Consider the following 14,791-nt stretch of genomic DNA (forward strand, 5'->3'; position numbering starts at 1 on the left):
TACACAGAGAACCTTAGTGTAATCAGCCGGTGTGGTTTGGAATGCGCAATAGACCTTAACAGGTCGCAGTGCTGGGCCATAGTGCCCCCTCCTTTAAATTCAATTCAAAACCAGAGCGCAATAGATATTAACAGGTCGCAGTGCTGGGCCATTGTGCCCCCTCCTTTAAATTCAATTCGAAACCAGAGCGCAATAGACCTTAACAGGTCGCAGTGCTGGGCCATAGTGCCCCCTCCTTTAAATTCAATTCAAAACCAGAGCGCAATAGACATTAATAGGTCGCAGTGCTGGGCCATAGTGCCCCCTCCTTTAAATTCAATTCAAAACCAGAGCGCAATAGACATTAACAGGTCGCAGTGCTGGGCCATAGTGCCCCCTCCGTTAAATTCAATTCAAAACCAGAGCGCAATAGACATTAATAGGTCGCAGTGCTGGGCCATAGTGCCCCCTCCTTTAAATTCAATTCAAAACCAGAGCGCAATAGACATTAATAGGTCGCAGTGCTGGGCCATAGTGCCCCCTCCGTTAAATTCAATTCAAAACCAGAGCGCAATAGACCTTATCAGGTCGCAGTGCTGGGCCATAGTGCCCCCTCCTTTAAATTCAATTCAAAACCAGAGCGCAATAGACCTTAACAGGTCGCAGTGCTGGGCCATAGTGCCCCTCCTTTAAATTCAATTCAAAACCAGAGCGCAATAGACATTAACACGTCGCAGTGCTGGGCCATTGTGCCCCTCCGTTAAATTCAATTCAAAACCAGAGCGCAATAGACCTTAACAGGTCGCAGTGCTGGGCCATTGTGCCCCCTCCTTTAAATTCAATTCAAAACCAGAGCGCAATAGACATTAACAGGTCGCAGTGCTGGGCCATAGTGCCCCCTCCTTTAAATTCAATTCAAAACCAGAGCGCAATAGACCTTAACAGGTCGCAGTGCTGGGCAATAGTGCCCTCTCCTTTAAATTCAATTCAAAACTAGAGCGCAATAGACATTAACAGGTCGCAGTGCTGGGCCATTGTGCCCCCTCCTTTAAATTCAATTCGAAACCAGAACGCAATAGACCTTAACAGGTCGCAGTGCTGGGCCATAGTGCCCCCTCCTTTAAATTCAATTTAAAACCAGAGCGCAATAGACCTTATCAGGTCGCAGTGCTGGGCCATAGTGCCCCCTCCTTTAAATTCAATTCAAAACCAGAGCGCAATAGACATTAACAGGTCGCAGTGCTGGGCCATAGTGCCCCCTCCTTTAAATTCAATTCAAAACCAGAGCGCAATAGACATTAACAGGTCGCAGTGCTGGGCCATAGTGCCCCCTCCTTTAAATTCATTTCAAAACCAGAGCGCAATAGACCTTAACAGGTCGCAGTGCTGGGCCATAGTGCCCCCTCCTTTAAATTCAATTCAAAACCAGAGCGCAATAGACATTAACAGGTCGCAGTGCTGGGCCATAGTGCCCCCTCCTTTAAATTCAATTCAAAACCAGAGCGCAATAGACCTTAACAGGTCGCAGTGCTGGGCCATAGTGCCCCCTCCGTTAAATTCAATTCAAAACCAGAGCGCAGTAGACCTTAACAGGTCGCAGTGCTGGGCCATAGTGCCCCCTCCTTTAAATTCAATTCAAAACCAGAGCGCAATAGACCTTAACAGGTCGCAGTGCTGGGCCATAGTGCCCCCTCCTTTAAATTCAATTCAAAACCAGAGCGCAATAGACCTTAACAGGTCGCAGTGCTGGGCCATAGTGCCCCCTCCGTTAAATTCAATTCAAAACCAGAGCGCAATAGACCTTAACAGGTCGCAGTGCTGGGCCATAGTGCCCCCTCCGTTAAATTCAATTCAAAACCAGAACGCAATAGACCTTAACAGGTCGCAGTGCTGGGCCATAGTGCCCTCTCCTTTAAATTCAATTCAAAACCAGAGCGCAATAGACCTTAACAGGTCGCAGTGCTGGGCCATAGTGCCCCCTCCGTTAAATTCAATTCAAAATCCATGTGTAGCACGGACCACAGGCTTGTTCAGCACGGGATTTGAATTATGGCCCTCTGGTTTATAAACTAGCACTGAGTGATGAGGCAAAATTATCAAAGAAGGAAAGGAAAAGATGTTTCCTATCTAAGGGAGGGTTGCAAGACGTATGGATTTCCAGGATTCTTCTGGATTTTAATGGTGTGTCCTGTGTCCTGGATTGAGTTTTATTTGTCACGGAAAGTCATCATTTCTATAAAATTATTTTTAAAATTATTTATTTATTTTTTCAAGACTCTGTCCAACCTATGGCGTCTCCTGTCAGGTTGTATTGAAATAAAAACGATAATACTGTAGTATGTATTAGGTATTATTCAGTATATTTATTCTTAATTCTCTATGGAAGTTGATTTATTTTTGGTAGAATTTAAACACTGTGTCGTGTATTTTTTGTTTACAGACCAGACGTAATATTACATTTTTTTTTTTTCAGATTTTATCAATAATCTCAAGGAAATTTCATAATCTAGCAAAAATGTAACAAAATTAAACGTTTAGGCCCTATATAATTACTTTAAATACAAAAAAAAAAATCAGTCACATTACAAACTGAATTAATTCAAATGTATAGTCACGTTAAGGTACTCAGTATCATCACCTCTCCAGGATTCCTGACGAAAGAATCTGGCAACCCTGATCTCAGGTGTAATGGTTCATTTCATCGCCATTGTGTTGTCTTTCGTGGTCTAGTGAGTAACATGATTTCCAATGCATTCGAGGAGCGTGGGTTCAAACTCGTCCCAGGGTTATGTTGTTTTAAGGACGATAAAAATCCTTAATAAGGAAGTGAAGTAAATCTGGGAGTGACGTATCGCAATTATTCTGCTCGTAAAAGAACACTGTTCCTCATAGAGGGTTCTTCGCCATTTTTCACCTACATAAAGTTAAACTTAAGGAAAAGCACAAGGGACCCTTGTGTGTGTGTGTGTGTGTGTGTGTGTGTGTGTGTGTGTGTGTGTGTGTGTGTGTGTGTGTGTGTGTGTGTGTGTGTGTGTGTGTGTGTGGTCTAAATACTGTGGATTTTCCCAACATCCGCCGGTAATCCAACCTTCCGTCGCCATTTTGCCGTACCTGATGACTCAAGCTCTGCAGTAGTGATTACCAAGGATAGTTCTTCCGTGAAAATTCGCCGCGGGAATCACTTGAGATCGCATATCGTGCGAATGTGCTGTGATGCAGTAATTTTCCTATGATTTTTGTATCAATGACGAAGACAATTGTGCAGTCATGGACGAATGATGGATTAGGAGTAGTCTAATATTATATTTAACAAAATTTTCAAGTACAGAGGTTATTAATTTTGTATTTATTACGGTTAGTATGTTCAAAATATACAGAGGTTAGCCTGCCTGGAGAGAAATAAAAAATAGGTTGCAGCCGCCAAATTACTCTTCAAGGAACGACCACTCATATAAATTGAGGGAAAGAAGACAGAGGACGGACACTGGAAAGTTTTCTTTTCTCAATCGTACTATCAGGGACTGGAATGCTTTACCTTCAGACTTACTAAAGGCTTTACCAATAACCAAAAATGTATTTAAAAAAGGCTTAAAGACTTTACTAATAGACGGTAGTATATTATACACACTATTTAAAGGGTATAATTGATATTTGTTATTGAAGTGTTGTATCCTTACTAAAGGCTTTGCCAAAAACCAAAAATGTATTTAAAAATAGGCTTAAGGACTTTACTAATAGACCGTATTATATTTTTAAAGTGTGTAATTGATATTTGTTATTGAAGTGTTGTATCAGTGAAGAAGTGTGTTCTGTCATTGAAGTGTGAATTGTGTTGTGTCAGTGAAGTGTGTTTCTGTCAGTGAAGCTTTATAGTCTATAGTGACATTGCAAAGTATTTTAAACAGTGAAATGTTTTTGAAGTGTTAGTGAAATCAGAATAGAATCAGTGAAATGTGTCGTAGTTCCAATGCAGTGAGTGAGTTGTCAGCGAAATGAGTGTAGTGCTAAAAGGTACTTGTGCAGGTATGAACATATCATACTCGTGGGTTTTAGTTCGAACTTAGGGTTAAGATACAAATTAGATTTACTTTAAATGTTATTTTAAGTGATCGTGCTTCATTTTATTTAGAATGCTCTCTGTTATTATTATTATTATTATTATTATTATTATTATTATTATTATTATTATTGGTATTAATTATTAGTATTATTAATTTATTATTAATTGTTTTAATTGTGTTTATTATTGTCATTATTGAGTGTAATTAGTTACCACTGTCACCGGGTATATACCAATTTGCATTGTGAATAAATACAGGGACATCATTTTATTTTTACTAACATTTCTAATATTAACCTGGCTATACTTTTGGATCAACGGTTGCTACCTCCTTCCACGACTGGAGTTCGATGATACTGGCGTAAAATACAAACAAATAACTTTTCTAGGTATAGGAGGGAAGAAAAGTAGTTCATCCATTTACGTAAACTAGGAAATATCGCGATTTTGAGTTTGATAATTTTCATTAGGTTTTTGTTTAATCAAAATACAGTACAGTATTAACAATGAGTGTTTTTACTCACGAACTGAGCTTTCCATGTGGACGTATTCATTATCCAGCGTATATTATACTGTCTACAGCACATTAGCGTACACTATAGAGAATGAAGTTAAATTGAAAAATAATCATAATATGGATATTTAAACACATTTTTGAAAATGGTGGCAGTTCATTTCGATACAGGCTTCAGTTCTAATGTGCATATTATCGCACTATAGACTATTGTACGTAATTCCAATTACCAGTTTCGTCTTTCGTACTAGTAACTCATGTTGAAATAATTCTGTACCTACTCCATAAAAGAGACCTTACGTACTGTAAATTCAATCTTCACTTCTGCCCGATTCGAAAAGATAAATTTACTCAGATATGCTATCTACTGTTCGTCCAAGTAGTTACGTCGCAGCGTCGTAGAAAGGGAGGAAATCACATGAGAGTTCATTACTTAACGAGGCCCTTTTATTTAAGTTATTTTAAATAATTATATGGGTATAATATTACGTAGACGTCCAATTCCTAATAGAAATTAATGTTCTCAGAAAAGAGCTAAGACAGCCCAGCCACTAGCATTTACAGAGAGGCGAATAGAAGCAGGTGGGGGAAACCGGGATGCGACCTAGGCAAATGGAAAATGATGCAATATTGAAAGCTCTTTCGTCACTGGAAAACGCGAACATATTTTTGGAACGTACTGTTTACTATGATCGTAAGGCTACTATGACTGTATATGCGGTCTTGGATCTGTGTGGAGGTCTGTTGAACTTCATTAGTAGAAGGGGTGGGAGTGAAGTACATTAAAAAACTCAGGTACAATAAAACTTGAAGTAAAAATAAAATGATGTCCCTGTACATACATACAAATTCAACGTGGGTGAGAAATAGCTAGTCAACAATGTTACCTGGAGTCCTTTCGTTACGGATAGGATTCTTTTACGTATTGTAAATCTATGACAAGGTCTACGAGCTGTAGGCCAATTTACCTCCTAAGAATTTTATAGCCGTTTAAAATCCAATACCATCTCTGTCCACTACAATTTTCACTTGAGTTCTGTGTTATTGGAATTCGAGTTCCTAACTTGAAAGCTGGTAATGACAATTTACTAGCGATGCCCCTGCTCCTGAACTATTTTAAACTGAAATAAGTGCAATTCAAAGAGGTTTAAAGTAATTAGTAGCAAAATTCTTTATGTAATGGGTTCTGTACAGACACTTTGCGTGTTCGATCCTGGCCCAGGTCGATGACATTTAAGTGTGATTAAATGCGACAGGCTCATGTCAGTAGATTTACTGGCATGTAAAAGAACTCCTGCGGGTCAAAATTCCGAAACACCGACGACGCTGATATAACCTCGGCAGTTGCGAGCGTCGTTAAATAAAACATAATTTAAAAATTTAACACTATTTGTCTTACTTAACATGTAGAGACAATATCCCCAATTTGAGGTGCAGTAAATTTCTGGTTTATAATAAATCTTCTTATGAGAACATAAATTTGCTATAGTAATTTTAACTTCGTTAATAGGCACGTTTCTAGCAATGAGTACTCTATAAAATCTGATAAATAGTTTGAATATGGTTTCTGTACATTTTCATAGCTTATCTTCTTCCATTTTTAACGGTCTGTGCATAGATCTCGGTCTGTCCCAAAAATCGCATAACATAATAAACTTGCGGAAGTTATTCTCGTCAAGAAACATAGAATTATCAATAAGTTCAATGATTATATGAGAAAGTTAAGTGTACTTATGGTAATAATTCGTTTCCCTTAAGATTTCCTTGTTTCGTGAGTGATTCACTTGAAATGGGCATATCTGTTGTTTCCAGAAGCATGTGTTAGGGGAAAGAATTTTCATAAAGTATTATTTATATCCAAATTCATTGTGTTTTAACCTTTTCCTTTACTTATTATAACTATTATTATTATTATTATTATTATTATTATTATTATTATTATTATACCCTATTATTATTATACTCTATTTGTCTTACTTAACATGTAGAGACAATATCCCCAATTTGAGGTGCAGTAAATTTCTGGTTTATAATAAATCTTCTTATGAGAACATAAATTTGCTATAGTAATTTTAACTTCGTTAATAGGCACGTTTCTAGCAATGAGTACTCTATAAAATCTGATAAATAGTTTGAATATGGTTTCTGTACATTTTCATAGCTTATCTTCTTCCATTTTTAACGGTCTGTGCATAGATCTCGGTCTGTCCCAAAAATCGCATAACATAATAAACTTGCGGAAGTTATTCTCGTCAAGAAACATAGAATTATCAATAAGTTCAATGATTATATGAGAAAGTTAAGTGTACTTATGGTAATAATTCGTTTCCCTTAAGATTTCCTTGTTTCGTGAGTGATTCACTTGAAATGGGCATATCTGTTGTTTCCAGAAGCATGTGTTAGGGGAAAGAATTTTCATAAAGTATTATTTATACCCAAATTCATTGTGTTTTAACCTTTTCCTTTACTTATTATAACTATTATTATTATTATTATTATTATTATTATTATTATTATTATTATTATTATTATACCCTATTATTATTATTATTATTATTATTATTATTATTATTATTATTATTATACCCTATTATTATTATACTCTATTTGTCTTACTTAACATGTAGAGACAATATCCCCAATTTGAGGTGCAGTAAATTTCTGGTTTATAATAAATCTTCTTATGAGAACATAAATTTGCTATAGTAATTTTAACTTCGTTAATAGGCACGTTTCTAGCAATGAGTACTCTATAAAATCTGATAAATAGTTTGAATATGGTTTCTGTACATTTTCATAGCTTATCTTCTTCCATTTTTAACGGTCTGTGCATAGATCTCGGTCTGTCCCAAAAATCGCATAACATAATAAACTTGCGGAAGTTATTCTCGTCAAGAAACATAGAATTATCAATAAGTTCAATGATTATATGAGAAAGTTAAGTGTACTTATGGTAATAATTCGTTTCCCTTAAGATTTCCTTGTTTCGTGAGTGATTCACTTGAAATGGGCATATCTGTTGTTTCCAGAAGCATGTGTTAGGGGAAAGAATTTTCATAAAGTATTATTTATACCCAAATTCATTGTGTTTTAACCTTTTCCTTTACTTATTATAACTATTATTATTATTATTATTATTATTATTATTATTATTATTATTATTATACCCTATTATTATTATACTCTATTATTATTATTATTATTATTATTATTATTATTATTATTATTATTATTATTATTACTACTACTACTACTATTAGCATAATAGTTTTACGAGCATTTATGAACCATATCATTTCTGAAATTCCTCGAATTTAATTTCTGGAAGGGAAATAAAGATTCTCGAGTATCTCTTTCCTGCTGTAGTAACCAGGTTCAAAATCTTGTGTTATGATTTGTGTTGTTCTAAAGGGTTGCCTTGAGCAATTCTGTTCACATGACCAAGAAACCCCTTTCTTTTATATGTTTACTGTTGATTCATAATCCTCAGAAGTCGGAACGAAATGGACCAAGCAAAGGACCCAATTTCTTTAAAGTGATAATGATGATGATGAGGATAATGCTGATAATGTAATAATAATTTTTGAGATTTTGAGGTTAACAATATATATGTTCCTATATATTGTTAACCTCAAAATCTCAATTTTCTTTTACATTCCATACTCTTCTGAATAAAACATGAGAATTAATCAGGAATTAAAACTTAAATTGGAACCAAAAATATTAGCCTATATGTAGTTCAGTATTTGGAACGTGACATTTTAGCTGTTCGTATCAGTCTTCCTATTTCAATTATGTATCATATTTTGTTCATTTACTTATTTTTAAGCTCAGAGCAATTGATTGGAGTAATAAGCAATTAAGTTTATTTTAAATATTGAAACGCATTTTTAACTGAAAAGAGAGTATCTCTGATCATTTCTTTATTTTGTCGTGCTGTGCCTCAATAAGTATAAAACAATTGGTTTGAATGCTGTTCACAGCTAAATTATTTCAATATAATTTAAGAATTTATTAATGACAAAGCAATCATATGGTTTTCAGGGTGTGCAAAAAATTGATATGATGGGTGTGCAATTGAAAATTTTAAAATATTAGATTACCGTTTTAATTTCTTGCATGTATATATGAATAACATACACAGACTTTCAGCACTATTGGTATATATTTTACATACTTTTAACGTGTCTTATAAAAACAATTTCAATTTATTTTTGATCTGACCATGAAAATTTTTGCAGCATAAGGATCTGAAATTTAGTGAAAATTTCCTCTACAAGACAAATCCTACGTTCCATTAAATAATATATTCCTTTTCCGGTGATATGGGGCTACAAATTTTAGACACTGGTGTTTCGGGAAGTAGAAATATATTAAGACTACTGAAATCTGTGTAGGCTTGTAGTGGTCATCGCAGATCAAAGATGGCGATAGAACTGTAACACAATATTTACAAATAGCAGATGAAGTTCAGGTTATGATTAAAATATCTGTCTAGCGTTCTTGGCACTGAAAAATGAAATTTACGCGTAAAATTTAATCAAAGTGTTTTCTTATAAAATCTCAACTAGTGTTCAGAAACGCACTTCAAAAACAATAATTCAACTTTTTTGATTCTACAAATCTGGAGTATCTCTTTTTAACACATAAATAATAAACTAAGTTAGTGTTACTGGGTGCTTAAATTGTAATTGATTTTAGGATTAAATTTATAAATTTCATTAATTTTTTTATTATTTATTGGAGCGTTTTATATCATTATCTTAGATTGCTGTAATCTCACATTTGGACTTTTTCGATTTGACACTAGATGATAGAGTCCCGTGAGGTCAATGTGACGCTGGGACTTCGTAATACAACATGGACCATCAAATTGACAATGGAAAAGCGTTAATTTCCTACATGAGATTCGAACCTACGACTGTGACTTCCGCACAACGTTAAATAATCGCATACACCGTGTCTGGCAATATTGTTTGTATTCACTGAAGAAAATGATTTAATTTTATGCACACTAAATGCTGCGCGTTTACCAGACCAAATAATTTTAGAAACATGATTCCATAACTCATAACGCTTTCATGAAATGATCTGTAAACAAAGAAACTATGTCAGCGTCATTTTACTGTCTGTGCTCCGTGCAGTTTAATGGTAATAGGCCTGTCTCCTGGCAAGAGTCCCGTGTTTCTCCCTCCCAGATTGGAGACAATGAGGATGTAGTGGGAGGACATACAAATTTCTTTCTCGGTTACTGGACAATTGCTAGGGGTATAACAGTATCTCTTTAATGATTTCATTTCTCTACGATGTTTTCCAACTGTAAGAACTTGCAACATATCCGTAATACTCCTTGTAAAGAAGTGTGCCCTCTCTTTCCTCCCAATATAACTTGCAGGGTATAAGAGTTATACGTGAGAATATATTGATATTTGTTTAACAATAATGCATATAAAAGAACGCCCTATTTACTTTTTTTTTCCTGTGATAATAGTTTTCCCATAAATGTGTCACGTATTTAACAGTCTGATGTTTTATAAATTATTGTACAGTTTAGATTATTTAGGCACGTTTTTGATCACATATGCTGCAGCATAAACATTGTCATTGTCAGTATAAGAGTTTTTAACCATGCAAGATCTCTCTGGCCAATATTTGACGTAATGGAAGGATTCACTAATGCTGAATTAGTCTATAGGCATCCAGCAGGAGAATATGCAAAATGGGAAAGATTAGAGAATGCTGAGTTTACATGAGAGACCTGCCCTTGGGCAGATAACTATGGGTGAATAATTACGAGTAATATTAGTATACTTTCTACATCTGAGAGTGGTTGACACTTATTTAGACAATATTTAAAGTGTATTACTTTTCACTCGACTTACTTCATACATCTCATCTTCGTAGCGATAATATTTTGTCTGGGCACGTATAATATTTAACTTACCATAACTAACAGCGACTGAGTTTTAATATTCCATCTAGGCAACACTGTTTAAGAGCGAATAACTCGTGTTGCTCTGGGCGGTTAACAAGCCGCGACCTCCATGAACTAAGCGTCGTGTATTATAAGTGCTATGTTCGATTCAAATTTGTCGAGTATGGTGAAGTTCGATATTCGCCGATGTTCCTCTGCAGAAGGCTGTCTGTTATATTTGTTATAAAAACATTCTCCGTCCTCCACTCCCACTCCTTCATATTTTAACCGCTTAAGGATTTTAGCACAGATCTTGCGTTTAAAATGAAATAAGACGAAGTTTGTAATGTCTTGCTTGCCTCTCTCATGTTCGAACATTGCAGAACACTAAACTAAGTCGCATGAAAAGGGCTATATAAGTACAATATATTTTAGTAATAATTTTTACATCTGCAAATGATTGATAACTAATAATATTAAGTATAAAGTAAGTATTAATAATAAATTGTTATTTAATATTAATAAGTGTATACATATGACCTTTTCTAGATTGAAAAATAAAATTAAATTTACATATAAAATAGAGTCAAAAGTTTTACCAGCAGAAAATGAACATAAAGATTTAACTACATCATTTAGTAGTAATTTTACATTTCATAGTCATATTAATAATATTATAAATTAACTCTTCTCGGGTTCTCAGCCAGATGAGTTGGATATTTGTTTCCAAGCTTTCGATGGCTAGCTCTGCCATCTTCTTCAGGGAATGAAGTGTCGTTGAACCATATCTAGCTGGTATATATATATATATATATATATATATATATACACGTCAGTAGGGCTTCCCGCTGCTGGTCAATCGGAAGCTAGTTCCTAATCCCGACCGCTTGCTGCATTCTGGTTGGTAGAAGCGGTGGCCAATCAGGAGCTAGTTCCTGGTCCCGACTGTCTGCCGTATGCTGGTGATCGAAGCTTGTTGATGGCAGTTTCCATGCTGTACTCAGCTGTAGGCCCCCGTCTCTGTTGAAATTATTGCCATCTAGCTGGATTTCGATGGCTTCCTTGATGACCAGGTCCCAATAACCTGATGTCTTGTCTGAGATGGTGGTGGTCTATCTTGTGGCCCGTTTCTAGGCTGTGTTGCGCTGATGCAGACTTATCGGGGTAATATAATCTTATGCTGCGTTGATCTTCCTTGCAGCGTTCCATAATGTTGCGTTCCATCTGCCCGATGTAGCTTTCCCACACTCACACGGTATTTTGTAGACATCAGGTGTCCTAAGACCAAGGTCGTCCTTAACTGGTCTATGTGGGCGACTTATGGATGGTCTTAATCCTGTGTTTTCTTAGCAGTCTGCTAATCTTTCCCGAGATGGAGCCATAGAACGGGATGTATGCCATGCCCTTCGTCTCCTCTTGTTCCTCGGCGGGTGGTTTGTCCGAGAAGGTCCTTCTGAGGACCAAACTGATTTCCCTGTTGCCGAAGTTGTTCTGTTGGAACGTCTTACGTAGATGACGGATCTCAAAAGGGAGACTATCTTGGTCCGAAATCCCCCTCGCCCCGTGCAGAAGAGTCGAGGACCGTTCGTTTCTGTGCCGGGTGGTGGCTGCGTCCATTCAAGTACAGGTCGGTATGTGTAGGTTTCCTGTATACGCTGTGACGCTGTGTGCCATCCAACTTCCTGGAGGTGATAATGTCTAAGAAGGGGAGACATTCGTCTTTTTTTACTTCTTTCGTGAACTGGATGTTCAGATGGATATTGTTCAGATGTTCTTCGAATTTCTGAAGTTTTGTTTCTCCATGAGGCCAGATGACCGAAGTGTCATCTACATAACGGTAGAAGTGAGCTGATTTCAACGGCGCGTTCTCCAGGACTCTATGCTCGAAGTCTTCCATGTAGGCTACAAATTGGTTATGACTGGTGACAGAGGCGAGCCCATGGCTACGCCGTCAGATTGCTCGTAGTACTCCCCTTTGTATATGAAGTAAGTGGAGCTGAGTGTATTGTTAAAAAGTCCAATAACCTCAGGCGGGAACGTTTCCTTGAGTGGGACCCTGATGAAGTGTGACACAACATCAAAACTCACCAGAATATCGGATAGATTTGTTCTGATGCTCTGTAAAGTCTTGATGAACTCTGCTGAATTCTTGACATGATGGCTGCATTTTCCCACAAGAGAATTCAGAAGACTGATAAGGGGTTTGGCCAGCCAGTAGGTGGGAGAAACTATGGCGCTGACAATAGGCCTCAGTTGAACTTTCTTCTTGTGGATTTTCGGCAATCCGTAAAGCCTATGTGGCCTTGTGGAATGTGGTGTCAAGGACTTCGTCACTTCAGCTGGCAGGTTGACCTTCTTTAGTAAGGCTGTCGTGCGCCTTTGTATGGAGCTCGTGGGATCGCGGCTAAGCGTCTTATATGATGGGTCCGCTAGTAGTTCCAGGATCTTCGCATGGAAGGAGGGACTGGAGATAACTTACGCATTAGGAAATAATATCGGGGCTATAAGAAGAAACGTTGGAAAATCGGAAGAAAATAAATTATTAACAGATTGATTGCACACGCTTAACATAACATTATCATACGAAAACATTCACATGGACATTAATTCCGCCTGCGAAACCGCTAAATACGTCCCTTATATCTGGACTGATATTTGGGCTGCCTAAACAAAAATGAACGGCTTAAATCAGACACTCTGTACATATGATTTACTTTAGATATAGAGACATTTTAAGTTTATAGATCTAGGATTAAAATTAGTTAAGATAATGTGTAAACTGCATTTTCATATTATGGAAACACGTAAGATAACTATCACGAATAATTATTAGAAGCAAATTGTGACACAATATTGTAATTTAAAATGTAAATTATTCAATTCAATGCACGCATATAAACATTTCAAGCTTATAGGTAGACTATAGAATTAAAATTGGTTAAGGTGATGTGTAAATTGCACTTTCATGTTATGAAAACACATGACAGCCATCATGAATAACTGTTAGAAGCAAATTGTAGCATAATATGCGACCCATTGCGCAAAAAGGAACCTAAAGTCGTGAAAGAAAATTTTACAGGAGAACAAAATAACGAGTTTAGTGTAAACACTGCATTTCTATGTTTTGACATATTGCGCTAGATGTAGACTTTCTTTACATACTAAACTAGGACGTAGTTTTACACAGTGCTTCTTAAATACCTAAATCTTTCCTATAGTTGCTAAGAAAACAAGTGAAAGCTTTAATTGATTTTTTCTCGAAAAGTACATAACGTAATATCAACATTCAATAAGTAATATATTTAAAACTATAGCAACTAGAACCATGATTTAAAAAAATTCTCAGTATTTCATCCTCTTTTTGAAACCACAAAAAAAAAATCCGGCTTTAGATCCTATTTCCCGCAACTGGTCACATATTGTAATTTCAAGTGCAAATTATTCAAAACAATGCATGTAATATTACTATATAATGGGCATCCAGATGATGTTCTCAATAAAAATATTCATACATAGGGGAGAGTCGGGTAGTATCGGACATCGGGTAATATCGGACAGTGAGTTTCTTTCATCAACAGCACGATGATAGTACCTGATTGACATGGTTACGTTTCTGTGATGTCGCATGGAGAAACGTAACCATGTCATTCAGGTACTACCTTATGGTGGTAGATGAAAGAAACACACTGTCCGATACTACCCGATGTCCGATACTACCCGACTCCCCCCTACATGCATACATACACTTTCCCAACTATTCTTATAAAACTTCTTTCATTTCGAAAGAAATCCAAGTAAAGCCTAATGACGTAACATACCTCATGTGTATGAGACTGTACACATATTCTGCATGTATGAATGAGTGTCTTGTGTATTGGTTTTGTGTATTTAAACTCAACTATCGCACTACAAGAATTACCTCCGAAGAGATAACACAGTTCATTTAACGAAACGTTATATGATACAAACAAATTGAGAGAAATCAGAAGTGTGTCCTACGAGTAGCGACGGAGAGAGATGGGAAGATTAGATCTCATTAACACAGAGCGAGGGAAAATTATATAACGAGCCCCGACACATCCTACTTGACTGCCTGGCACTGCTCCACACAGCGCTCTAAATTACGTACTGTACCTTCCTTATTCGTTAGCTGCCCTGACCTTCATGGCTAATTAGGAATGCTATTTTCTTACACTGAAGTCTGAAGCACATAACAAAGTCGCTATTGTTACGTCTTTCAGAGTCTGCTTTAGAACTCCCTTCCGTACCAGAGAATAAACTGAAAGATCATATTAAACGGCAGACGCAAGTAATTTGACCGTTA

The 14,791-nt window shown here is 36.5% G+C and overlaps 1 protein-coding gene across 9 annotated transcripts in view; it reads left to right on the top strand.

The window, feature by feature from the left end:
• The window catches only part of LOC138701841 (ATP-sensitive inward rectifier potassium channel 12-like), a 262,287-nt gene that overhangs the window by 240,212 nt on the left and 7,284 nt on the right, over positions 1-14,791 (top strand). The window lies entirely within an intron of this gene.

This window comes from Periplaneta americana, chromosome 6 (genome assembly GCF_040183065.1).
Source record: "Periplaneta americana isolate PAMFEO1 chromosome 6, P.americana_PAMFEO1_priV1, whole genome shotgun sequence".
Lineage (NCBI taxonomy): Eukaryota > Metazoa > Arthropoda > Insecta > Blattodea > Blattidae > Periplaneta > Periplaneta americana.